We start from the raw sequence: 24,935 nt of genomic DNA, 5'->3' as shown, positions 1-24,935 counted from the left end.
CAAGGGGGCTGCGGGGAGGTGCCAGGGTTGGAAAGGGGCCCTAGAGCCTGCACCTGTCTGCCCAAGAGCCTCACATCCCACCTCCAGGATGAGCACTGGATGGAGCTGCTCAGGATTCATACGAGTAGCATTAACTATGTATAATCTGGCATCCAGACTAGGCAGCCTGAGAACAATCCACAGCCCAAGCACCCTGAGGGAGCCTTGGTCTCTTCAGCCTGGAGCAAGCCTTCCTGGGGAAGGCAGGGCTAGACTAGCACAGTCCAGCCAGGCCATAACCCTCTCTCCAGAGGACTTCACCCATGGATCGCATACAGGCTCAGCACCCATTTCACAGATGAAGAAACTGAGCCTGCGCAGGCTAAGAAGACAAGCTGGTTTGCAGCCTGCCGTAAGCCCCTAAGCTATCTTTGTCCCCACTAGTCCCAGACTTCTCTGGCATCAACAGGCCCACAGTCTACCCTGAAGGCCTTGGGAGTCTTACGCCAGCCTCTATCTATCCAGCCCTTGACTACACAATGGGTTCTGGGAGTGCTTCCAAGAGTAGCACTAACCTCAGTCCTCCTAGTCTCCCTGGGACTCCATAATTCCCTCCCCTGCCCCCTGGGCCTTGCCCACAGAGTTCAGACAAGATACCATGACATCGGGTGCTCAAGGCACAATCTGCCCAATCAGAAGTTCAAGGTCTGTCTCAAAAATCTGGGGGGAGGGTTTCAGGAAGGACCAGGTCTAAACTCTAGCCTTGGTGTACTGTGATCTGGGCAAGCTTCCTAACCTTAGAGCGTCTCAGTTTTCTCGCCTCAGAAGAGCTGCGTCCACTGACAGGGATGCTTTTGGGGGGTCTGAAAACAACCACAAATGCCTTCCAGAGGCAAACACGGCAGCACCCCTGCATGGCAGGAAGCCTAGCCTCACCATCAGTGCCACAGCTAACCATTTCATCCTCATATTGTCCCCATCCCCACCCCTGCCAAGTCTGGGCTCTGCTTCCACAACCATCTGTGAGCAGGGTGCTTCTGGGTGCCTGCCTGATAACACAAACCACACCTATCCCAGACCTAGGACAGATCCAGGGCAGGGGGTCCCCAGCCTCCCACAGAGAAGGGTGCCTGTCCTATTGACCTCTAGGGTCAGGGCAGGGGCAACACACTGGCACAAAGGCTGAGCTGTCTGTGCCTCTGGCCTGGCAGCTGCCCGCGACTAGCCCTTTCACCACAAAGAGGCCTTTGAGCAGCTGCTGGTGGGAGCAGAGCTCTCCTTGAAGGCCCCCGGCTCTCACAAGCCCTGACTGTCTGGAAGTCCATGGACCAGGGAGACAGCTGCTGTGGGGGCAGGGTCCAGGCCCTGCCCTGCTCCTGGGCACATTGTCATCCCTGCCTCCTCAGCTTCATCCTAGGATGCCTAGCCAGGGCGGGCAGCAGGTCTGAGATCTGGGCTTGGCCTCAGGCTGGCAGGATAGGACTTGACCCCCAGTATGAATGAACATCTGCCCAGGCCTTCACAGAGGCACAGGAAGTTGCTGTGGGGTTGGGGCTCTGCCTTTCTGCTTCCTTTCCTGTTCTTGGCCTCAGCTTTCCCACCTGTAAAATGGAGCCTCCAATTTATACTTGGACACTTCAGAGACCAAAGAGCCCCTCACTTAACACTCCACTCAGGACAAGGCATATAATGAGATCGCAGTGAATGCTAGTCCAGCTGCTACCCCACCAGCCCCACAACTGCTGAAGGTGAAAGAGGTATAGGAAGGGGTCCCAAGGCAGAGATGTGTCATCCCCAGTACCCCTCACTCTGAGTCTCATGTTTCTCCTCCATAAAATGGGCTGATGGGTATAGTGGCACACACCTATATTTCAAGTACGTGGTAGACTGAAACAGGAATTTCTGTGACTCCTAGGTCAAATGGACTACAGAACAAATCCCAGGTCAGCCTGGGCTACAGCCAGACTCTACCTCAAAATAATGAAATAATGGCCAATGAAATAGCTCACTGGGTGAAGGCACTCTCTGAGTAAGCCTGGTGACCTGAGTTCAATCCCTGGAACCCATGTAAGTCTGCACACACACACACACTCACTCACTCATACACACACACACTAATGTTTATGGATGAGCTAATGAACTTCAGATTCAATGTCACGGAATGTGAGGCCTGCCAATGTGCTGGAGGGAGGGGCAAGAAAATGTAGTTTTTCATGGAACAATCAGGTAGGGCTTCCTGCAGGCGGTGGTGTGTGGCTAATTGTGGCAGGAAACACACGGTTAAAGAGTGGTAGATGGCCGGGCATGGTGGCGCACGCTTTTAATCCCAGCACTCGGGAGGCAGAGGCAGGTGGATTTCTGAGTTCGAGGCCAGCCTGGTCTACAGAGTGAGTTCCAGGACAGCCAGAACTACAAAGAGAAACCCTGTCTCGAAAAACCCAAAAAAAGAAAAAACAAAAAAGAGTGGTAGATGACAGCCATACTTGAGCAAAGATGTAAGAAGAGGAGGTGAGGCCTGGGGGGCAAGCCAGGGCCAGGCCGGGAAGGCCTGAAAGGCCAGAAAGGCCAGGCTCAAGGCTTTGGACTCAATTCCTCTGACTAGGGAGCTACTGATGGCCTCAGAGCCAGCAAGTGACTGGATTGAGTTAGACATTGTTTTAAAGCATCTGGCTGTGCCTGAGAGGAAGAGAAGAGGAGGGGTGAGCAGCCGTCTGCAGGGCACCCAGGCCTCCCTGACACTACAGTACAGCCTGAGCCTGCTAGGAGTGTGTGAAGGGCACGTGGGAGAGAAGAGAGTCACGGTCCAACCCCTCCTCCAGTCCCTCTCCACCCACCATGCCTGGCAGCCCCAGGGCACTGTCACACCTAGTCTGGGGGACACTTTGAGCTGGATCTAGCCATCTTTATGCAGTAGGGATTGTGAGCCTGTTTTCTCAGCTGTTGGGAAAGGAGGGGCGGCGCTGACGTCTGTTTCCATAAAACCGTTCTGCCGGCTCTGTGCATTTTGTTTTGTTGTGATTTGATTTTGAGGTGAAGGGGACGGAACCCAGGGCCTCACCTTGTTGAACATGATCACTGGCTCCGACCTCTCCAGCCTGACAGCAAGCTGCAAACTAGAAGGTTGTGCAGGAAATGATCCTGCCCTGGGCTGCTTCACTGGCAGGGAGTGCTGAGAAGACAAGGTGTGCCTCTGGGGACCAGAGGCAGGAGTCATGCTAAGGGAAGGAATCCCCAAGCCCCATCACCTGGATACTGTACCTCGGTTCTGCTGGGGTTGGGAGGGCTAAGTGAGACTCAGGACATGACCCACAGGTCACTGCAGCCCCCAGGAAATGCTCCGCGTGGCCAGCACGACTTCTGTTGACTTCTATTGCACTGTTAGCTTTGAGTTGCTTCCCATCATTTACAGAAGGGTGCCTGGATTTTGGTGCTCAGGGATAATGACCCTCTGCTCCAGAGACCCCAGTCTGTCCCCTCAAAAGCCAACAGGGCTGCCACTACCCAGCTCCCAGGAGCACCACAAGCCACAGCTGTGGATTAGCTTGCCAACAGTGAGGGCCCAAGTGTCATCAGCGCCCCCAGAGATTCAGCTCCACCCCCTGCTGTGCCCACCCAGCTGCACCTCCATAGAGCCTTGCTCCCCTACTCTGGAACTGGGACCCAAAGAGATCCAGCAGCCAGGGTGAGTGTGGCTGTGGCGCATCCTCAGGAGAGCTGCCCAGCAGCCCAGCTCGGGCTGCAGAAACTGGCTGGCAGAGTAAATAATGACATTTCCCCCTCTTCTCGCTCTTCGCCCCTTTCCCTTCCACAAATAAATTATCAACATGCCCAGGTCCCGGCGGAGAGGAGCGTATCTCGGGGAACAATGAAAAAGCTTTTAATAGGATTCCAGGAGCTACCGCCACTCGGTCACCACCCTAATGGAGATTGCTCTGTGACCGCAGGCCACCAGCGCCCTCCCAGGACCCTTGCTGCCCGGCTCCTCCCCAGGGCACCACAGCCCAGCTGAGCCACCTGCTGACATCATAGGCCTGTGGCGTCCTCGGCAGAGTGAACATGCCTCCCACTGTTCCAGGCCCACTCTCCTCTCATGGTCACACCTCAGTATAAGGCTGTCCCCTCCAGAAAGGAGGTCCTTTGCCTGCTCTGCCACCACACTCCTCTCCCTTATGAGGCCAAAATCTGTTCAGTAACGCCATTGCCTCCACGATGAGGGGAGATGGTGGGGGCTCAGGAAAGGAGGCTGGACCTGGAGAGGGTACACACAAGACTCCATTGCCACAAGACACTGCTCTGAGGCCCCACTATGGGAGGCACAGGTCTCTGTCAAGAGAGACCCTCAGTCCTGATTCACTCAATGTGTGCCTCGTCTTCCCACCTGTCCTTGTAAAGGGCCCGGTCAGACACAAAGTACTTCTCAGTAAACAGAGCTGTTGTCCCTCTGCCTCAGCCTGACCTTTGCAGCTAACTCTACCCCCAGGATACTACCGTTCCATCATATATTGAAGGGAAATTGAGAGCAGGGGCTGTGAGTTGTCATATGCTAGCTGTGTGACCTTGGTCTGGTCACCTTCTCTGTCTAACCCTCAGTTTTCTCCTCTGTAAAGTGGGACAGTTCTGAGGCCTGATGAGAGTCTGGACTCTATAGACTCTCAGTATGGTACTTTGGGAGTCATGCAGTGTAGACAGTAAGTCCTCAATGACAGTAGCCCGCCAGGTCCTAACACTTAGAAAATACCCAGTAGACCCAGCAGGGTCCCTTTTGGCTTAACTCCAGGAAGCCATCCTTAGCAAAAGGTGACATTTGAGCTCCACATTCTGTTTCCCACAAACTGGCTCTGTCCCCTGCTATGTCCTCAAGTTCCAGGTTCTCCCGAGGGAGTTACCAATACCTGCCTCTTCACCCTCTTCTTCATGACCTAGGCCTTTAGAATCCATTGTTCCTGACATGTGCTACTTCTGGGTGCCAGGCCCCAACAGCTCAGCAAATGTCCCATGGACCAACCTACTGGGGACGGTGGGGTGTTGTGGAGGTAGGAGGCTAGCTCCCTGGAGCCCCAGGGAGGTCAGTGTCCTGGCACTGCCCCTGGCTTGGTCTAGCCTATCATTTCAGTTCAGGAACCTCTGCCATGCTCTCCCAAAGGCCTCCAGCATAGTCTTTAGACTGAACCAAATGTGTGCTTGCTTGTCCCATTTTATTGGCTCAGAGACTGAGGCACAAAGATGGGAAGTAGGGTATCCTGCTAGTAACAGGTAGTATTTGAACACAAGGCCAGTGCCTAGCACTGTGAGCAGTAGACCCATCCATATGGCCTTGGACAATACTTGCCTTTGTTCTGTCTCGGTCTCTCTTCTCAGTAGGAAGCAAGCAAAAGCTTGCCAAGCCAGAATGTCCTGGGAGCTGAGGCATGGGACTACCTGGGTCCTCACTAATCCAAGTTTGAGGGGTAGTTGAGAGCTCAAGTGACAAAGCTGATGATGACACTGGGACCCTTGGAGGCATTGCTGTCCATCTGCCTGCCTGGGACAGACCCACTCTGGCATCTTGTTCCTTTGCCTTCAACCCCACTCCAGTGAAATGCATAGACACAAGGCAGGACAGTGAGGGCCAGGGGGTGGCAGCGGCCTGCGGGTACAGAGAGGTGGTTCACTCACCCTTTAGGGCTGGTTTGGGCTGACTCAGCTTGGGAAAGCCCAGAGGTATGCGTGCTCCAGTGTATGCTAGAGTGTGCATGTAACGGCAAGCTTGATAATCGAGAAATGCACACCTGGGCACAGCTGCCTGGAGTTCCTGACCTGGCCTTGGGGCTGGGACGCAACCAGACTCCGCCCACATACTGCCTAAGAAAAGGAGCAAGGGAGGAAGGGAACCTCACTTGGTTCCCTCTAATCCCCACCCAGCCAGCCAGAGCAGTGACTGGGAACCTCTGCATCCCACCCCATACTTTAACTAGACCAGATAACTTCAGTTCAGCTACACTCCCATGATCCTCTGCAACCTGCCATGTCCCTGGGGTAGGATGCTCACCTACCCAAAGTCACATTCCCTAATCCGTGTCCCTTGGGCAGGTCAATCTGGTGGCATAACCTGAACTCACCACAGGCAGGTCAGATGTTCTACTGACAGCCACACACAGAAGTCTTGTAGAGAACCCTGAGAGCCAGCAGTGAGCCTGACAGCCAGGACCCTGCCCTCTGCCAACCCTCACCTTTGCACAGGCCCTCAGGTGCCCTCTGCCCCATCCTCCCCTGCTCCGCCAGGCAGCCCTTGGAACACTGCCCCCAGGAAAAGCCCATCCTGGCGCCAGCACCCAGCAGCAGTTTTTGAGGACATTTTCCTGAGCGGCACTTGCCAGGCGTTGCTTGTGGGGGAGGGGTGGGAAGTGGAGGGGTTGTGGGGAGAGGTTCGACAAGAGCGATTTCCTTCTGGAGATAAATGCCATTTCCTCCCAAGTCATCCCCCCTTTCTCTTCTCTCTTCTCTCTCTCTCTATCTCTCTCTCTCTCTGTTTGCTAAATCTGTTGTAATCTGGTGCCAACGATTAATTCAGGCAAAAGGAGGGAAAAGGGAGTGGGGGAAAAATACCGCCATGCCACGGAGTGTCCTCTTCAGCCACACAGGCAGCGGGAGCAGCCAGGGCTAGTGCCTCCCGACCCCCCAGCCTCAGTACAAAGCCCTCCCTGCTGCTCACCACAAAGCCTGATGCATCTGGGCCCCCAGCCTGAGTTCTGTGCTCTGCTTGGGAGGCAGTGTCCCCTAGTGGTTAGCTGAGCCCTACACAGCTGGGGCCTGGTACCTCAGAAGACCTCCTCCATGTTGCCTTCACCCCTTCATCCTTGAACTACACCCCCAGCCCCCCGTTTCTCTGTCCAGCGCCCCGAGCCCCTACCTGGATCCCCTTTATCACCAGCTGCCTTAACTCTGTATCACGGCCACTGCCCTAGTCACAAATAAGCCCAGCAGGCCCTGGATAGCCCATCACTGTGCAAATGCATCCACAGCTTTCAGTAGAGGAAACCCAAATGGGCCAGCCTGGGTATCCCCAGAAGGGAAGATCAAGAAGACAAGCCATCCATTCCAGTCCCCGTGCAAATACCTGAGGTCTTGGGATAGCCCTGAGTTCTTCTGCCCATAAGTTTCTCATTCCTGTCCCTCCTCGTGACTCGCCCTGGGAGGGGTGTGTGATTGAGGTCTGACCCCACACTTGGCTGCCAGCTGCCAGGGTTGTTATCACTGTTTTGAGACAGGGGCTCCCTGGGTAGTCCCGGCTGACCTTGAAGTATGTAGCCCGTGCTGCCTGGAATTTTCTGAACCCTTCTGACTCAGTCTCCCAAATGCTAGGACTAGGCCTGCTCTGTGGAGCTCAGCTTGAGGATGGCCTTTTGGTTTCCTTTTGGTTTTTTTTTTAAGACGAGTTTCACTGTGTGGCTCTTGGCTGGCCTGACACTAGCTATGTAGACCAGGCTGGCCTCCAACCGACTCACAGAGCTCTGCCTGCCTCTGCCTCCTGAGTGCTGGGACAGAAATACTTTTGTTCTGGACTCTTATTCAAGAGCCCAAGACTATGCCTGGCTAGTCTCAATCCTCCTAAGTGAATGAACAAATAAAGGAATGAGCTGGAAAGAAGGGTATAGGAACTGAGGGATGGAGGTGTCATATTCTCAAGTCCCCTCCCCTGGGACCTCTTCTAAGCCCTCTCCCCATGCTTACCACCTCAGCCTCTACTGACTGGGACACACCCACGGTGGGATTCCAGAGCCAGGGCTGTGGAGAATCCAACAAATACCTTCCACGGAGCAAGTGGAAGCCCCAGAATCCTGACATCATCTACAGAGTGACTGACCCTGGGGAGCAACTGGGCTCTAGGGGCCAAAGGCAAGTGCACAAACAAGATCTACCCAGCACACAGGCCTGCAGACACAGCCTCCCGGACCCTCAGCAGTCCAGCTGCTGCCAGGGAACACCAAGCCAGAGGGGGAGGGGGGGAAGCATGGTAGAAGGACTGTTGTTTCCTTTGTCCATCCTGGCCATCCAGTCTGCCTCTCCCAAGCCCTCACCAGTACAGGGTGACCCCTACCATACAGCAAATGACAGAATGAAGCTGCCCAGGCCCAAGACAGAGTCAGAACTGACAAGACAATCTGGGTTCTAGGGGAGGTATGCCTAGATATAGTCACATAGAGTGCCAAGCTTCAAGAGCAACAGCCAGAGCTGAGGGTCATACTACCCCCACCCTTCCACAGCCCTGTGCTCTCCCTGCTGAGAGGCTAAGACTGGCAAAGTCTCCTCACCTCAGGACCCTCAGCCATGCCCACACTCATATACGTCACAGCTCATGATGGGCCTGAACTTTGAAACTCCTCAAGTCTTGGATCTTCCCACTGTCACTTGGACCAGGAGGTACTGGTATAGAGAGCCCTGACATCAGGAGGCACTGGTGACTGTGGTAGGGGATCTTAGCAGTCCTGCCTGCTTTCCCCAGGCCTAAGAAGTAAGTACACAGCGAAGGTGGGAGTAGACTGCAAGGGACCCACGCTGCTAGGCATGGACTCTGCTGGAGACTTCCAGGGTTCACCTCATGGTGGCTGCCCCACTTCCCAGGTAAGGGAGCCCAGGCCCACAAAGGTCAGGCTTGCTGAAGGCCAGCTGGCCAGGCAAAGGAGTCCTTCCCAGGAACCACCTAGGTCCCTAAAATATGATCCACTGGGATGACAAGATGTTTCTTTCTTTTTTTTTTTTCCCGAGACAGGGTTTCTCTGAATAGCCCTGGCTGTCTTGGAACTCACTTTGTAGACCAGGCTGACCTTGAACTCAGAAATCCACCTGCCTCTGCCTCCCAAGTGCTGGGATTAAAGGCGAATGCCACCACCGCCGGGCTGACAAGATGTTTAATGTCATTTCCAGATCCTACGATGAGCCAGCTCAGTAGAATACCTCCTGGCACAGTCCCCTACCCCTGCAAGCTCCGCCTCCACGACCAGGCCACTTTGCAGGCCTGATGGAGGTGTCAGGGCCCCCTGCACCAAAGCAGAGCGGCTACCTTTTTCTCTTTTTTTTTTTTTTTTTTTTTTTTTGAGGGCTTCTCCATGTAGCCCTGGTTGTCCCAAAATTCCCTTTGTAGACCAGGCTGGCCTCCATCTCAGTGATTCATGAGTCTCTACCTCCCGAGTGTTGCCATCAAAGGCGTGCACCACCACGCCCTGCTAAGCATCTGCTTTTTTACAGCAGCCACAGCAGCAGCCATCTCAAGGTCTGCCTCTCTATCTCTGAGACACCTGAGGAGTCTGGTCCACCGGGGCCTCCGGTCCCTCTCCAGCCAACTCTACACCGACACCCTTTCCCAGTCTTTTGACAGACTGTCCTGCCCTGCTCTCTCATTTTCAGGCTTGAAACTCACCCCTCCCCATAAGCCATGGGTATACGATCCTTGACAGGCGGGTTCCCAGAAGGGAGGGTACAGACCTGGGGCAGGTAGCAGAGGCCAGGCCACTAGGTTTCAGTGGAGACTTACAGAGCTGAGTCTCCAGGCTAAAACCCTAAAACCTTGCCTGCACAGCCTGCCAGCAGGCGAAATGATACAGAGATGGCCCTCCGGCCTCTACGACCTCCTCTTAAACAGCCTGAGTGGATCACCCAGGGGTTTCCACAGGACTCTGAGAGAGACAGAGTTGCTAAAGGCCCACATGCCGCTAGTTGCATGGAGGAATCTGACCCCTTAACGTACCACTATCTCTACAGAGAGCCTCTGCCCTTACAAACCCCTGAGCCAAAGAGCTGTAAAGACCTGTAGCAAGTGCACATGCATTTTACACAGTAGTCCCTGTTCTCCAACTGAGGTCCAGGGAGTAGTTATAGCAGGCCAGCTATAACAGGACAGAAACACTGAGGCACACAGAGGGAGGACTAAGCAAGGTAGAGTCTGATGGATGGACCCCCAGTAGCTGCATGGACTAAGCCAAGCCAGGCTGGCCATCATCTCTGCGTGTGGGCTTCTGAGCCTGGCCTGTCTGGCTTCCACTCTTCAGGGGAGGGTTTGCCTATAATCTTTCTGAGAACCAAGGTGGGACGTGCATACCTAGTTTCTCCACTCCTTCCCCACCCCCCACCCCCCACCCCCCCACGCATACACTCAAAAAGCAAGACTGTCTCACTTCCCACCTGGCCTGGAGCCCAGTTGACCTCAGCTCTTCCTACCCTCAGACCTCCCAGGGACCCTCATATCCAACCCCCCCCCCCCTCCCCAGGCAGCATCTCATCCTAGGCACTGGCCCTGGCAGCCTGGGCCATTTCCATTTTAAACCTTCGGAGGAAGCCCTGAGCAATCGCCCACGGCAGGCACCAGCTGACAGGTGATGTTTGTGCCTCTCCTCCTGGGGCTGGCAGGAAGACACGCAGTTGGCTTTCAACTCCAGAAACCTGAGCCTGGAGCCCCTGTGTGCAGCCGCCTTCCCCCGTGCTTGCAGGGAGGGGAGCCACAACCCACATCCCTCGGCCAAGAGAGTCAGAGGTCTTAGGTCCTCCTTTGCGTACACCCACTCTCCCACCCAGACAGCCTCCCACCCCCAACTCCTAAGCTACCTAGGGTTTGAAAAGGGTGGGGCTGGTCTCCATCCCCCAAAGGATGCAAGAACGGAGATGAAGCAAGGCTGGACCTTGTCACCCTTCACCTCTGTTCCCATGCCTTGGCTTTATTTATTCACATCAGACCTCTCACTTGGGCCTCCAGGGCCTGGCACACCCCAGCTGAGCTGTATTCTCTCTTAACCATATGCCCGGGAGAGCCTGGAAGCCCTCCCGGGGGCCCCAGGAAGCCTGGAGCAGCTCCCTGATGTCGCTGCTTCACAACTTTGTCCTCCTCAGAGAGCTCTGATCAACCACGGCTCCCTGCAGCTGGGCAACAACGCTCCCCAGCTTTCCGCCCCTGGGCCTCGGATCCCCACGAGGAGGGGCGTGCTCGCGGTCTATTGCCTCCTTGTCTAGGGAGCTGGGAGGTGGGGGATTCTGTGCTGTGCCCCCAGCTCGTTAGTCCCTCCGTTCCACCTTTGCAGCCGCCAGGTGCACAGTCTCAGCCCCCGCCGGCACCAGGCTGCCAGTCCACAGCGCGCGCAGGGAGGGAAGTTGGAGGCTGCCTATGCCCCCCTTGAAGTCGTTTTAAAAATAAAACCTCGCTCTAACCGTGACTCACGCGGCTAGTGGGGACGGGAGCGCGGCGCCGGGCCGGCCCGCTGCCCTCGCCCGCCTCGCCCCTCACCCTCCTTTTCCCGAGTGCGGGGCAGGAGCTGGGACCTACCTGCTCAGCCCGGCGCCCCCCGCGGGCCCGGCTGCCATCTCCCCAGGCGCAGCCAGGGCTCGGCTTGGGGCTGCAAGCGAGCCCCCGCCCTTTCCAGCCTCCGCTCCGGGGAAAGGGGCCGCGGGCCGCGAACCCCGCGCCTCCCGGCGGCCGGGCCAGCATCACCCGCTCTGAGCTCTTGACTCTCAATCCCCCTACACCCCGAATCCCAAAAGCTGTACGTCCCCCACCACACCGGACCGACTCCGGCGGCGCGATCCGGCCCGATGCGTGCAGCACGGCCCCCGCCCCGCACGCCCCAGCGCCCCGTCCCGACCCCCGGCCCGCGCAGCTTGCCTTACCTGCGTAGCGGCCGGGGAGGCGGGTCTCCTCGGGAAACTTTGCGGTGACGGCTGGAGCCTCAGGGGTTATTCCAAGGAGCGGGCGGGAGCCCCAGCCGGAGGGCACCCAGGGGGGCCGGGGAGAGGAGCCCCCGGCGCGCGACTGAGCTCTGTGGCGGGCCCGGGGCGCGGGGCGCGCGGCGGCGCATCTGCCCAGCGGAGCGGCGGGAGGAGTGCGCGGGGTGGCGCCCGGCGGCGGGGTGCGTGTGCCCGGGCTGGTGCGCTCAGCGGGGCGAGGGCAGCGGCGGTGGTGGCGGCGGCGGCGGCAGCGTTCAGGGCGCGGGGAAGCAGGCTGTGCGGCCGCCTCTCCCCTCGCGGCGGCGGCGGCGGCGGGGCTGTGCGTGCAGCGCGGAGCGGGGAGGGCGGGAGCGGAGAGGGAGGCGGCGGGCGGGGAGGAGGCGGCGGGGGCGGGGGCGCCGCGCTGCGCACTGGCCGGCGGGACCCGGAGCGGGAGGCTGCGCCGCCGCGCGGGGACTCTGGCCCAGCCCGGGAGAAACGGCGTCCGTGCGTTCCCCTCCTCCTAGCCTCGGCCAAAATGTCTGGGATGGGGGTGGGGGAGGACGAGTTGGGGAGCTGGTCCCCCCCTAGGGACTAGGGGGAGGGAGGCTCCCAACACCAGTCTCCAGGGCTAGAAGGAGGATGGCAAGAGAAGGGGTTTCTGGCTCTGGCGTCTCCTCCCCCTACATCGATCCTCTCAGCACCCACTCATTCATCTGTCCATCCATTCATTCATTCATCCGTCCACGCGAACATTCATTCACAAACAGAACCCACCTACTCTGCGTGCCCAGGTAACCCTCCTTGCCAGGTGCCCCTTTCTCGGCTCAGGCAACACCACCCCCTCACTTGCAGCCCCTCCTGCACAGGACCTCTCTGAACTCTTTGCTTTTTTCTGAGTAGGACCCCACCCAGCTGTGTAGGAGGGCAGGTTGGGTCAGATGCCAGTCCCCCCCCCCTTTTCCCCTCCCCTTTGAACAATTTAGCTAACCTCCCTAAACCTATGTGTCCTAAGTATAAGATGGAAGCATTAGTCCCTGGACTCCTGGAGGGTTGAGGAGACCCACAAGAGGTATGTGGATGGAGGCAAGACTGGTAGACATTGTTTATGGGATGGGAAAGTTGTGCTATGTGCCCTGGGGACGCGGGGATGGATGGACTAGGCAGTTATTTAGCAGGGAAAGTACCCAGACTTAGCCTTGGGAACATTAACATCTCTCTGCCCAGCCTCACCTACCCCGGGTGCAGACCTTGTTACCTTGTGACAGAACTGGTTGGTCCCTTACAGACTTAGTTTTCCAGACTTGGATGCTGTCTACTCTGGGTGAGTCCCTAATACTGCTTAGACCACCTGTGAGTTCCCCCACAGTTTCCAGGCCCATCCCTAGGCCTCCATAATCTGTCTAAGACCCTCCCTGCAGGCAAACCCACTCCAACGGCTCCCACCCCAGCATCCCAACTCTAGGACCTTCCAGAAGTCCAGACCAGTCTGCACTTCTTCCCAGGCCACCTTCGCTCAGGATGCCCACTGTCACCCCTGAGAGAGGGCAAGCTGCCCGTCTGAGGCTGCCTTCCCTGCCCCTCCCCCCCCCAATCTTTGCCCCTCCCACCTCCTCCTCACCTCCCAGCTCCCTTCCTTCCTTCCCTCCCTGGGTTTGTGCTCAATTCACTGAACAGCTATTTTTTCCCTCCCAATTTTTACTTATCGCCCAAACAGCATTATACCAACAATAAAGGAAACGGGGAAAAAAATCACCCACAATGCCACCTCCCTGTGGCGTCAACAGCTTCCCTTCCCCTGCTCCCTTCCAGGCTGGTCCAGGGACAGAGCTGGCTATAATTTTCACAGAACTGTGATTTCTGTTCTGCCTGCCTAGACCCCCAGATGGACTCGGGGGGCCCCAGGGCTCCATCTCCACTGTTCCTCCATCATGTCTCTTAGCATGTGCCTCAGAAATTCTGTGTCTTCCTCCTTTCCTAAAACAAGTCCCCCCTTACCTCCCTACCACCCCATGCCAGGCACCAGGCTGGTGCCAAGCAAGTATCTGGCCTCATACTGAGGTGGGTAGTATGCATGGGCTTGACTTGACACATCACACTTAGATATCAAAATATCCCCTTCACAATTGTGACTTTAGTGGTGATGTGATGTTCCTTCCAGCTGACGAACTGTAACTGGCTTAGCAGGAGCTCCTGCGCACGATTGAGGGGACACTGGGGGAGGTCCACCGTGCTGGGTACCATTTGGGACACCATGGAGACTACTGTGAACCAAGCTGCAGTAGATGCAAAAGCTGGGGTTCCAGAAAGGCACATAGTCACCCCTGGACAAGAGCTAGCTGAAACAGGTTTCTCCACTCGACCCCAGAGACTAGGGCCAAGCCATCTGAGACACCAGAGAGCGTCCTGGAGACAATGGCTGTTCTCCTGGGGTGTGGGAGCAGGAGAAGGTGCAGCAGGAGCCCATTGCAGAGATGAATGTCATAGTGGGAATGTCTAGGTGCCACCGAGCAAGAACTCCTGGCTGGAGCTGGGGATCAGAGTCTGGAAGACCACGGTGGAAGCGGTGGAAGAGGCTGATAATGGCAACCAGGCTGGTGTGCAGGATCTTGGACCTATGGACTATGTAGGAACTCTGGGAGAAGTGGGGCATCAACCAAAGACTGTAACTCTAGGACAGTGAGACAGCCAGCTTGAGATCAGTGAATATAGTTTATTCAGTCCACAAATACATGATGAACCACTATATGCTACAGGCTACAGGAGAACACAGGATAATGGTGAAGGATAGAGTTAGTCCTGGGGGCTGGGTCCTGGGAGGCAATCAGCATTGAGGGCAGCGCTAGTCACCCAGGAACACTTTGTGGCTTCAACCTTGAGTTTGCCAAGCCCCAGCTCCTCCACTGGGAGGGAGGCAGTAACCAGAACAATGTCCTGCAGCTCAGAGTGGGCCCTCCCACTGGGCAGCAAGGTCAGCCTGGCCCTGCCCACAGCCTCCTCTCCCCAGCCTCTCAGCCACTACTTACCCTCTTAGGGGGATGTAGCTTCAGTTTGACACCTGATTTTGTAGTGGCCAGTCACCCTCAGCACTGTCCCATTCTCCACTTTCTTATGCTAATGAGGCCACCACAGACTTCCTATGGCTAATGTGACAGTCTGGAAAGATCCTAAGATGTCTTCTATACTACAAGTTGCGGAGATAACAGGATTTGGCAACATTAGACTGTTGTCAGGCAAGACTGGGCCAGCTTAGGCTTGTTCTGAAGTGGGGAAGGATCGGCTCCCCCACTGCACATTTCAACCAGCACCAGTAGGGACCTCCTCTCTGGGGGTTCCAGAGACTCCATGGTCACTGGCTACCTGGCCTCCCTGAACTCCAGAGGTGCCCAGGGCATTCGGAGACATTTACACAGGTTTGTGAGCCATGGGCTATGAGATAGCTGTGCACACTGCTTCAGGAACTCCTGGCTGGCACACCAGCCCTCACCTTCCAGCAATGCTTCTGGTCCAGGTCTCACCTCTACTGTGCTGACTCCCTTCAGCCATTCTCCCCTGAGAGTTCCTGTTGGCAGAATCCCGAGGGTTGAAGCTTCTCACAGACAGCAATGTAGAGAGCCACTGGTGAATGAGTCCCAGGGTAGTCTCGGAGAGCAGGACCTTCAGTGTAGGAGAAGGCCCTGGAGAGGGAGATCCAGGGGCAACCAGAGATGGGGCTAAGTCCAGTATGCCAAGGCCCGCAATTCCTGAAAATGGCGACTGGGACAAGGGTGCCTTGAAGAAGGGTCAAGCCAGGGACAGCTGCTGGCCAGGGTCTACCCACTGAGTTGGCCTGTCTGATTTGAATCCCACTGTCCCCTGAGACAAGCCCCCCCCTTCCCTACCCAAATGACTTACCCATAGGCCAAAGCCTGGCCATCCTGTCCACCGAGTCTCTCCCCGACTCCTTGTCTTTCTCCTTTCTTGCCGGGGCTATAAGAGAATACCATGGCCTGGGTAATGTATAAAGAAAAAGGGTTGTTTAGTGAAAGGTCCCGGGCATGGGGCACATCTGGTATAGGTCATGGGGCACATCTGGTATAGGTCATGGGGCACATCTGGTATAGGGCATGGGGCACATCTGGTATAGGGCATGGGGCACATCTGGTATAGGGCATGGGGCACATCTGGTATAGGGCATGGGGCACATCAGGTATAGGGCATGGGGCACATCTGGTACAGGGCATGGGGAACATCTGGTAAAGGGCATGGGGCACATCTGGTATAGGTTTTATTGCTTATGGTGATTCTATTGTGTCATGTGGTAAGACGGGGCAAGCTAGCCAATATATGTTTTTTTTTTCTTCTCTTTTTTGTTTGTATGTGTTGTTTTGTTTTTGAGACAGAGCCTCATGTAGCCCATGCTGGCCTCAAACTGGCTATGTAGACAGGGATGACCTTGAACCCCTCCCCACCCCACCCCCATTCACCTCCCTCACCACACCTGGCTGTTTCTCTCCTCTTAGAAGGCCACTAGTGGTGGGTCTGGGCTGTAGCTCAGCGATAGAGCACTGGGCAACCAAGTGCATCCTGAACTTCAGAAAAAGGGTGTGGGGGGCACTAATCCCGCCATAAAGGTCCCATGACCTCCTCTAACCCTAATTGCAGCCCAGAGACTGATACCTCTAAATACCACTTCAGAGGGCTGGAGAGATGGCTCAGCGGTTAAGAGCACTGACTGCTCTTCCAGGGGTCCTGAGTTCAATTCCCAGCAACTACATGGTGGCTCACAACAATCTATAAACAGTTCCGGCGTTCTCTTCTGCTGTGTCTCCAGCTACAGTGTTCTCATATACATAAAATAAATAAATAATATTTAAACACCACTTTAGAGATTACATTTTCTGTATTGTTTTTCTTGTATCAGAGAAGGAGATCCAAGGCCTTCTGAGTGCTAGGCCAGCGGCCTACACGGAGTTTCAGTTAAACCACGGTCCTTGGTTTTGTTTTAAGATCAAACTAGGGCTGGCCTTGAACTCCTGTTGCCCCTGACCACGGGGGGGGGGGATTGTAGGTGTGTCACCATGGCTGTTTGTGTGGTGCTGGGGATGGAACCCAAGGCTTCAAGCACACCAGGCAAGCACTTGCCAGCTGTGCCACATCCTTAGCCCCTCTACACGAGTCTTGAAGAACAAGAACTACAGTAATCATATAATAGTAATAGTGGAGTTCAGAGAACAGCTCCAAGAGTCTGTCTTTCCTTCACAAGGTCATCAGGCTTAGCAGCAACTGCCCGTACCCACTGAGCTACCTTACTGGCTCCGGTGGTCTGTGCTTGAGTTTCGCTTTGTGACAGGCTCTTGTGCCTTTTGTGACACCACATTTTCAGATGTCAGACAGCACTCTCATCTATCAAGAGCCAGGTAGCTGATGATGTCATGGGCATGCCTTCCTCCTGGATCATAGCAAATTAGCAGATGTCATGGTGACTCCAGACTCTGGGACAAGTGCCTTCGGAGCTCTTTCTCCTTTTGCCCCTGGTCATATGAACCAGGGGTCTAATGTCCCACAACTTTATAGGCCTACCAACAGGGACAGCACTGTCTGCTGATGCCACCGTGCTGAGCCAATCCAGGCAGCCAACAGTGACAGAGATGTCCCAAGGCCAGCTGTGACCATAAAACTGGGAACTACTTAGACTGTTCCAAGGACAGATCCTAGGTCAAGTGTCTGGACCTGTGCAGGGCAGAATCTTGGCGTGGGGGGGGGGAGGGGCATTGGGTGTGGGTGGGAGAAAACTCCAGAAAGTATCAGAACCCAGGCCTGCTCTGGAGACAGGACTCTCCCTGTCAGCCTGTCTCTCCAGAGGGACCAAGACTGGGGCTGCCAGTCCCAAGCTTCTCACACAACCCTCCTTCCCCATGGGAACCTCTGGGTGGCATTACCCCCACCCCAACTCTTTCCCTCAGGGCTGCTGCTTCCTTCCAACCACGACTTCCTTCCAGCAAAGGACACGCTTTTGATGGTCCTTAAAGCCTAGTTTACACATCCAAGTCCAGCACGGAGATCGAGCTGTTGCTTAGAGAACAGTATGTTCAAAGAGACTGGCCTGTGTAAGAATCAGAGCTAGATGGTGCTGGGGCCGATAGACGGGGCAAAGACAGAGGAGCAGAGGCCTGAGGGGCAGGCTAATCAGAGCCCACGCATCCTGGCAGCAGAGGAAAAGAGGCTGCTAAAGGGAGTGGGGGAGGGGCTGTCATCCGGGAGAGATAAAGGTAGGACCCCAAGATAGAGGAAGCCTGAGGGCCACCCTGGAATCACCCCAGGAGGGAGAAGAGAATAGAATGATGATATCAGTGTCTGAGCTCTGTACTCCAAGGCTTCTACTGCTCCCCCACCCCCCACCCCTGCCTGTGGTGATGTCCTTCTCTGACTGTGCCTCTCTGGCCTCTGGGGATGGGGTTTGGTTCTCTGCTCTTCACATGCTCCCTCTGCCTCCTGCCCCACTCACAGTGGCTTTGTGGGCCCCACAAGGCTCAATACCTAGCTAACCTTTCAGGGCCAAGGAAAACCTTCCTGGGACTATAACTCCAGACACCTCCCCTCAGACTTCCGGGGCCCCTCTGCAGAATCTGTCTGGTACCACAGGTCAACTAAAGCCACTACAGGTGGGAGGGGCTGGAGTCTGAGGATTCCTGATGGGAGCCCAGGGTCTCCCCTCAGAGCTCTGAAATACAGAGCTGGGACAGGAGACACAGACATGTTCCAGAATCCTCATTTGCTACGGGGCAAAGTGGCAGAGGAAGGGACTGCTGGACCAAGGCTTCTGAACACAAGACCTACAGGTGCAGAGTTCGGGTTGGCGTGGGTGGGCTCACCTACTAGGCACCCATGCTCCAACCAACTAGCCGGGCCTGGCAGGCTTTCAGCTCAGAATACAGCCGAGGCTGGGCATGTGAGGAGCCATAGGAGAAGGGGGAGGGGAAGAGGGCCAGTGCCAGCCATGGGGCGGGGTGGGATGGTGTTGCCAGGCAACCTCCACGCGGCTGCCACCAAGGAGGGATTCTTAAAGAGCTGAGCAGAGAGGCTGGGCCTCTGAGGGCTGAGGCTGGGCCTCGCATACCAATGGCAGCCACGCAGGTCTCCTCCCTCCTCCTTCTTCCCTCCTCCTCTCTCCCTCCTCCCTCCACAAAGTAGAGCTGGAGCTTGGAGATCAGGAGGACAAAGAGGAGGCCACCCGTGTCAAGGGACTCTGGGGCTGTCAAGGCAAGGGCCAGGCTGAGTTCATCTCTGTACCCAGAGAAGCCTTGGATGTAGTTAGATGGCCTGTAGGGTACTTGACACCCTCAACCCCCAAACCCCTTAACATAAGTCCTGTCCCAGCTGACTAGTATTAGAGTCAGACACAACAGGTCTCATCTCTTCTTGGCTGAGCAACCTTAAGCAGTTTTTGTCCCGAGAAACCTGAAGTGACCATAGAGAGCCATCAGCTCTGAAAAGGAGATGGGTTCCTGACAAAGCTGTGTCTGGTGGCAGAGAAAGTCCTTCTTGTTGTCTAACTTGAATTTCCCTTGCAGAAAGCAGTCCCTGCCTTTCTCCTGTCTTTATTGCTTGCCTGGCTTTAGACAACCTTGTGTTCAGAAACCATGGCAGAGGGGACTCAGCTGGGCAGCTGCTTGTCCCTTCCTTTTAGGGGACCCCTTTCCCAGCCATACAGGGGAGCTAAGTCTGTGGAGGTGGGTCTCTGAAGCAGGGTGTCTGCCCCAAGTCATAGACAGTGACTTATGGTGTCATCTGAACAAGAGTCTAAAGTTGTCCCTGGGACACGGGAGTCCTGTGGAACCCCAAGGGGCAAGGGGCCTCACTGGGTGGGTATAGGGGCACTCTCTCCTTTTTTTGCCCTGTGTTTCCATGGCTCTCTTCCAGCTCTACCATACTCAATGTCAGCTCAGCCTTCCAGCTCGCCCAAGCTCTATCACCTTCCATGGCTCTCTCACCAAAGCTCCCCTCCCTGAGACCCGCCCGGGGCCTCATTCTCCACCCCATCTGCACCCTTCACTGCCTGTCACCCTAACACACAGACACAATGTCTGTTCAATGAATAAGCCATCAACCTGCTTGGTCTGCAAGGGTTGTTTTGTTTGGGAATGAGGGGATGACTCTGAGTTCAAATCCCTAGAACCCACATTAAAACAAAACCACACCAAACAACAACAACAACAACAAAACCCCAGGTGTGTCTACATGAACCACACCAAACAACAACAACAACAACAAAACCCCAGGTGTGTCTACATGAACCACACCAAACAATAACAACAACAACAAAACCCCAGGTGTGTCTACATGAACCCCCCCCCCACACTGTGAGGGATGGAGACAAGAGGGTGCTGGCCACCTCAAGTTTAATGAGAGATGTTGTGTCAAGGGAGTAAGGCAGAGCGAGGTGAGGAAACCAGGCCGTTTACTCTGGCCTCAGCATGGCCTGCACACTCACTCGTAAACCATACACGTTAAGTAGTTACTATTGGTTTTTATTTTAATGACTTTTCGGCTTGGTTTTACAGTGCTGGCGTTGGTGTTCACAACCTCAAGCACTCTAGGCAAATGTTGACTCCCTGAGGGACACCCTAGATCCCCACTTCAACCTTTGAGACCCACAAATGAGCCCTTCCTGCCACAGGCCACCTGGCTGGTAATAACCCACCAGGCAGATGAGAAAGTGAGGCCTTTGTGGGCCCATGGTGTCAATTGCAAAGGAAATAAACAGGACAACACAAGGGATGTGCAGAGGGTGTCTTAGTGGGTGCTCAGGGGAGGCCCCTGGAGGGGATGACACTTCCACTGAGACCTGGTGACTCAGACGGAGCCAATTTAAGAAGAGCTGGGAGAAAAGTTGTGTGTGCAAAAAGCTGTGTGTGCAAAGGCCCTGGGGCATGAGCATGCCAGACCTATTGGAGGAAGAGAAAGGAAGACAGGAAATTAGGAGGAGCAAGTATGGGATGCAGCCGAGCATTCGTGAACGAGAATATGGATTTTATTCTAAGTATAATAGGAAGCTATTGGAGAGGTTTAAGCAGGAAAGTGACATGATCTAATTTATATTTTAAAACGATCATCCAAACAACCGCTTTGGAGAGCAATTTGGCAATAACTAGTAAAGTTAAAGATGCCAGCCTGCCCAGAGAAACGCCGGCAGACAAATGGGGTGGGCAAAGAAGCCCCTGCCACGTCTTCGAGAGGCCAGGCTGGGCCACCCATCTGCCCGTGTAGAGAACTGGGGTTGCATGGAGGGTTATCTCCCTGGGAGCATGCCCCTTGAGAGTGCGAGTCCATCCCAGTGAATGTCGGGGTTTATATACAGGACAGTGAGAAAGATAGTCACCAGGTCTAGGAAACCTTTTTGCAGGACACGCACAGCAAAACTGGAGAAAACAATAATTTGTTATCTGGGCAGTGGCGGTGTTTGCCTTTAGTCCCAGTACCCAGGAAGCAGAGGCAGGCAGATCTCTGAGTTCGAGGCCATCCTGGTCTATAGGGTGAGTTCTAGGGCAGGCAGGGCTAACAGAGATAAATAACTCTGTCTTGAAAAACCAAACCAAACCAAACCAGAAAAAGCAATAATATGCCATCTCAGCATCAGAGAGGGTAAGGCAGTAGGCCAGCCTGGGCTATCAAGCAAGACCCTGTCTGCAGAAAGATTTAAAAAAAAAATTGCATATGCAATTTCATGGTTCTGGCGTGTCTAAGAGGAGGCAGCTCACTGTTGTGTAACAGTGTATGTTTGTTTGTTGAGACAGGGTCTCTGTCCCAGGCTAGTCTTAACTCTAGGTCCTCCTGCCTCCCTCCGTCACCCCAGGACTGAGGTTATTAGTGTGCACCACTGTGCCTGGTTTCTGCAGTGCTGGAGACTGAGTGCAGGCAGGCCTTCATGCACGCTAGGTAAGGATACTGTGAATGGCTACATCCCTGGCCCATGTGATGGGTTTATTAGGCTCGGTGGTGGGTCTGTTGCTGTTGCTGTAATTGAATCCCAGAGGCTGAGTGACTTAGAAGGAACAGAGCTTTACTTCCATGGTGGTTCCGCAGCCTGGGAAGGCCAGGGTATGGCGCCAGCATCAGGTAGGGGCCTTGTGCTTTGTCCTTATGGGGCCCACAGCATCTCTTGGCAAGACGAAGCAAGGTGACAGCTTCAGTGGCTCTTCCTCTTAGAAAGCCACTCATGTCGTTGAGTATGGTGGCCCATACCTGTAACCCCAGCACTTAGGAGGTGCCAGCAGGAGGATCAGAACTTCAAGGCCAGTTAACAGCTTTCCTCACAGACCCATCAGCACTTTAATTAGCATGTAGCATGTCTCAGCTACAAGGCTAGTTTGAAGCCAGCCTGGGCTACAGGTGACCCTGTCTCAAAAATCAAAACCACCACCATCACCACCAACAACAAAACACCCAAGGTTTGATCCTTTAAAAAAAAAAAAAAGCTAAGGCTCAAAGAGAGCAGAGGCCCGCTGGAGGTCACCTGTCTTTGGCCATAGTAGGGCCTCCCTAAACATAGCTAAGCAGAGGGCTCAAGACAGCCTTGGGATCCCCACAGCACTTGACAGGGATCTGTAGCCTGCCTTTGCCCCACCCCAGCCACTGGCTCTGGTCCCCTCCTCTCCCAGCCGGCTGCCCTAGGTCCCAGCCCCTCATTCCTGCAGATCTGGATTCCTGAGCTGGAGCCGACACCCGGCTGGCTGGGGCCCAAGCCATCTCCTGGTAATTGGGTTTCAGGGATGCTCTCGGATATGCTAATGGCAGGACAAGAGTGCTGCCGGGGTTCCTGGGGGAGGGGAGGCCTGCTGCAGCCGGGGGTCTGCAGCCCTACAGGACTCCATGGGGGAGTCAAGCAGCTGGACTCAGTCCCAGCCACTGGCTCCCCACCCTCACGACCCTGGGCAAGTCCCTCCAACCTCTCTGAACCTCCTATGCACGTGTGAAAAAAGTGGCAAAAATAACAGGAGTCCGTGCAGAGTCCCTGGGGACAGGAGAGAGAAGAGGCCACTGAAGCACCTGGCTGAAGCTGCCCAGAGGGCTCACTTGGCCAAGGTGTATAACTGTTCTTTGATTATTCTGTGCCTGACAGGTCCCACCAGGTGTGTGAACTGGGGACTGCAGGGCCTGAGGCCAAGGGTGACTTACCTCTCCTGCTGCTTACATTGTCCCTAACACAAGGCCAACCTGGAGAATGGATGCCAAGTGTCACCTGAGCTGACTTGGGGCTGCTGACCTCTGGAGTGGGGAAGGTTGTCCAGGAGCTCTTGAAGCCCTGCAGTGGAAGCCCAAGGAACCCAGACAGGCAGGAAGGGGTGGAGGCCCAGGACCCAGGCAGGCAGGAACAGCAGCCAGCTAACCTATTTCCATCTCTAATGTCTGGCTCTTTTAGGGATGGGGGGAGGATCCTGGGGTTCAAGAATAGAGACCAAGCAGGACAGTGAGGGTGCACAGGCAGTGAGGCTTCCTGAAGGTGAGAATCTGAGAGCCTTACTTGAGACTCAGGGGAAACTGAGGAAGGAGGCTGGGGACCAGGGGAGAGCAGGCTCAGGCTTGGGCAGTGTGAGGCAGGCATGTCTTGAGTTAAGTTGTGTTTATATTTTATAATTATATTTTATATATAATTAATTTTACATATAATATTTTATATATAATTGCTCAGCCCTGAGAGCAAACAAGTCAAACCTTTGTGAGGCTTGGTAAAGTATAGGCTCCAGAGTTGGACCAAACAGAGTTTGGGTCATGTTTCTACTACCTTAGTGATGTCAGGTCAGGAACATATCTGAGCCTCAGTTTCCCCATCTGTAAGATGGAGCTGCATATTCAACATGGCCACACAGCCCTCCCTAGGAGTCAGTGAGCCTCTCTTCATAGCTGTTCACCTTTCTCCCTGCATCCCAGCTCCCGTGCCTGCCTGAACCCCAGCTATGGTGTCCATGTGTCCTCTAAAGGGTCCTGAGAGCTAGAATCCATAGCCACACATCCACATACTGATGGTGTTTGGAAGCAAGTACAGGGCCTTTGAGAGCCGAGTGGGGTCAGATGGGGTCATGAGAATGGGGCCCATCGTGGGGTTAGCAGCTTTTGTTTCAGTTGAGAGTACATGTGTTCTAGGTGAGCTTCCCTGCATAGCCAAGGCTGGTCTTAAACTCCAGGTGAGCTTCCCTGCATTGCCAAGGCTATAACTCCTGCGCTTTCGGCCTCCATTTCCTAAAGTGCTGAGATTACAGGCATCTGCCACCGCACCTAAAGGCACTTTTGTGCTATTTCTGTTTTTGCTTTTGGACACTAATACTTTAACATCAGGGCCCATGAGAACCTAATTAAATGACTCCTTCATCAGCAGATAAAGGCACGGAGGGAGGCCCCAGATCACAGCTGGGGGCTTTAAGATCACCCCTGGCAAAGGACAGGGCACTGGCTCTTTCCACTCTGGACTCTGTCCTGAAGCAAGTCACTTCCATTTCCCCACCTGTAAATGGGACAGGAGGGTGGACGTGTCATTGTTGCTGTTGAAAGCCCCTGTGACCTCTGGCTGGGGGTGGATTTGATAATAAGTAGCAGCCCCGTGCCCCACACGGCCTTCCTCTACCTGTGCACTGCCAGGCCCAAGCTGACACAGCCTCGCTCTGCACCTTAGCACCCACACCTTGAAGGACAGTGACCTTGGCCTGGGGAGACAGAGCTTGTCCAACATGGTGACTGCTCGCCCAGCTTGAGATAGCTTTGAAGTCTCTTGTTTTATCTTCAAAATTCAGCACATTTTACATCTTATTCCATCTGTGGGTGTTTCTAATCTAAAGCGTGTTTTAAATGACTCGCCCTCTTGGAACGCGGATCTCTATCGCAGGCCTGTGGGAGTGGAGGAAGAAAAGGCGCCTTCCCCGGAACAGAGCTTAGGGGGCAGCTGTCAGTCTGTGTGGCAATGGGACAAAGCCTCCACAGAGCCCTCCTTGTAGGTGTCAGCCTTGCGCCTGGCAAGCCACGAGGACAATTCAGGAGTGAGACAGGGCCCTGTAGGCAGTCTGACCTCTGCATGCCTATTTGCCACTATAGCTCCCAGAAGCCCAGCTTTAAGATGCCCAGCTCCAGAGGTCCCTGGCCTTCTGTCCCCTCCCCTCCCGTTACTCCTCCTCTCCCCTGCCCTCCTCTTTCATCTCTACCTCAGCCACGGGGCCCTGTGCTATACCTCCAAGCTAGGCTTCTGCCTCAGGGCCTTTGCCCAGCCATTCTTTGCCCGCTGTATATTTTTCAAGCCTCCCCATTTCAGTAGGTCCTTG

The 24,935-nt window shown here is 55.0% G+C and overlaps 2 protein-coding genes across 5 annotated transcripts in view; one reads left to right on the top strand and one right to left on the bottom strand.

Moving 5' to 3' along the window:
* Positions 1–11,997, bottom strand: part of Flrt1 (fibronectin leucine rich transmembrane protein 1) — a 79,666-nt gene extending 67,669 nt beyond the window's left edge. The window contains exon 1 of one of the 2 annotated variants that reach the window (XM_021151364.3): positions 11,611–11,997. The gene's annotated coding sequence lies outside the window, so the exon portion shown is untranslated. Of the gene's footprint in view, positions 1–11,269; positions 11,415–11,610 lie in introns of those variants that run through there. The other variant, XM_085834125.1, reaches the window with a different exon arrangement.
* The window catches only part of Macrod1 (mono-ADP ribosylhydrolase 1), a 143,764-nt gene that overhangs the window by 98,341 nt on the left and 20,488 nt on the right, over positions 1–24,935 (top strand). The gene's annotated exons all lie outside the window — the stretch shown is intronic.

The sequence above is a fragment of the Mus caroli genome, unplaced genomic scaffold (genome assembly GCF_978045245.1).
Source record: "Mus caroli unplaced genomic scaffold, Mus_caroli_1 scaffold_20, whole genome shotgun sequence".
Taxonomy (NCBI): Eukaryota; Metazoa; Chordata; class Mammalia; order Rodentia; family Muridae; genus Mus; species Mus caroli.
This window is presented reverse-complemented; position numbering and strand designations above follow the sequence as displayed.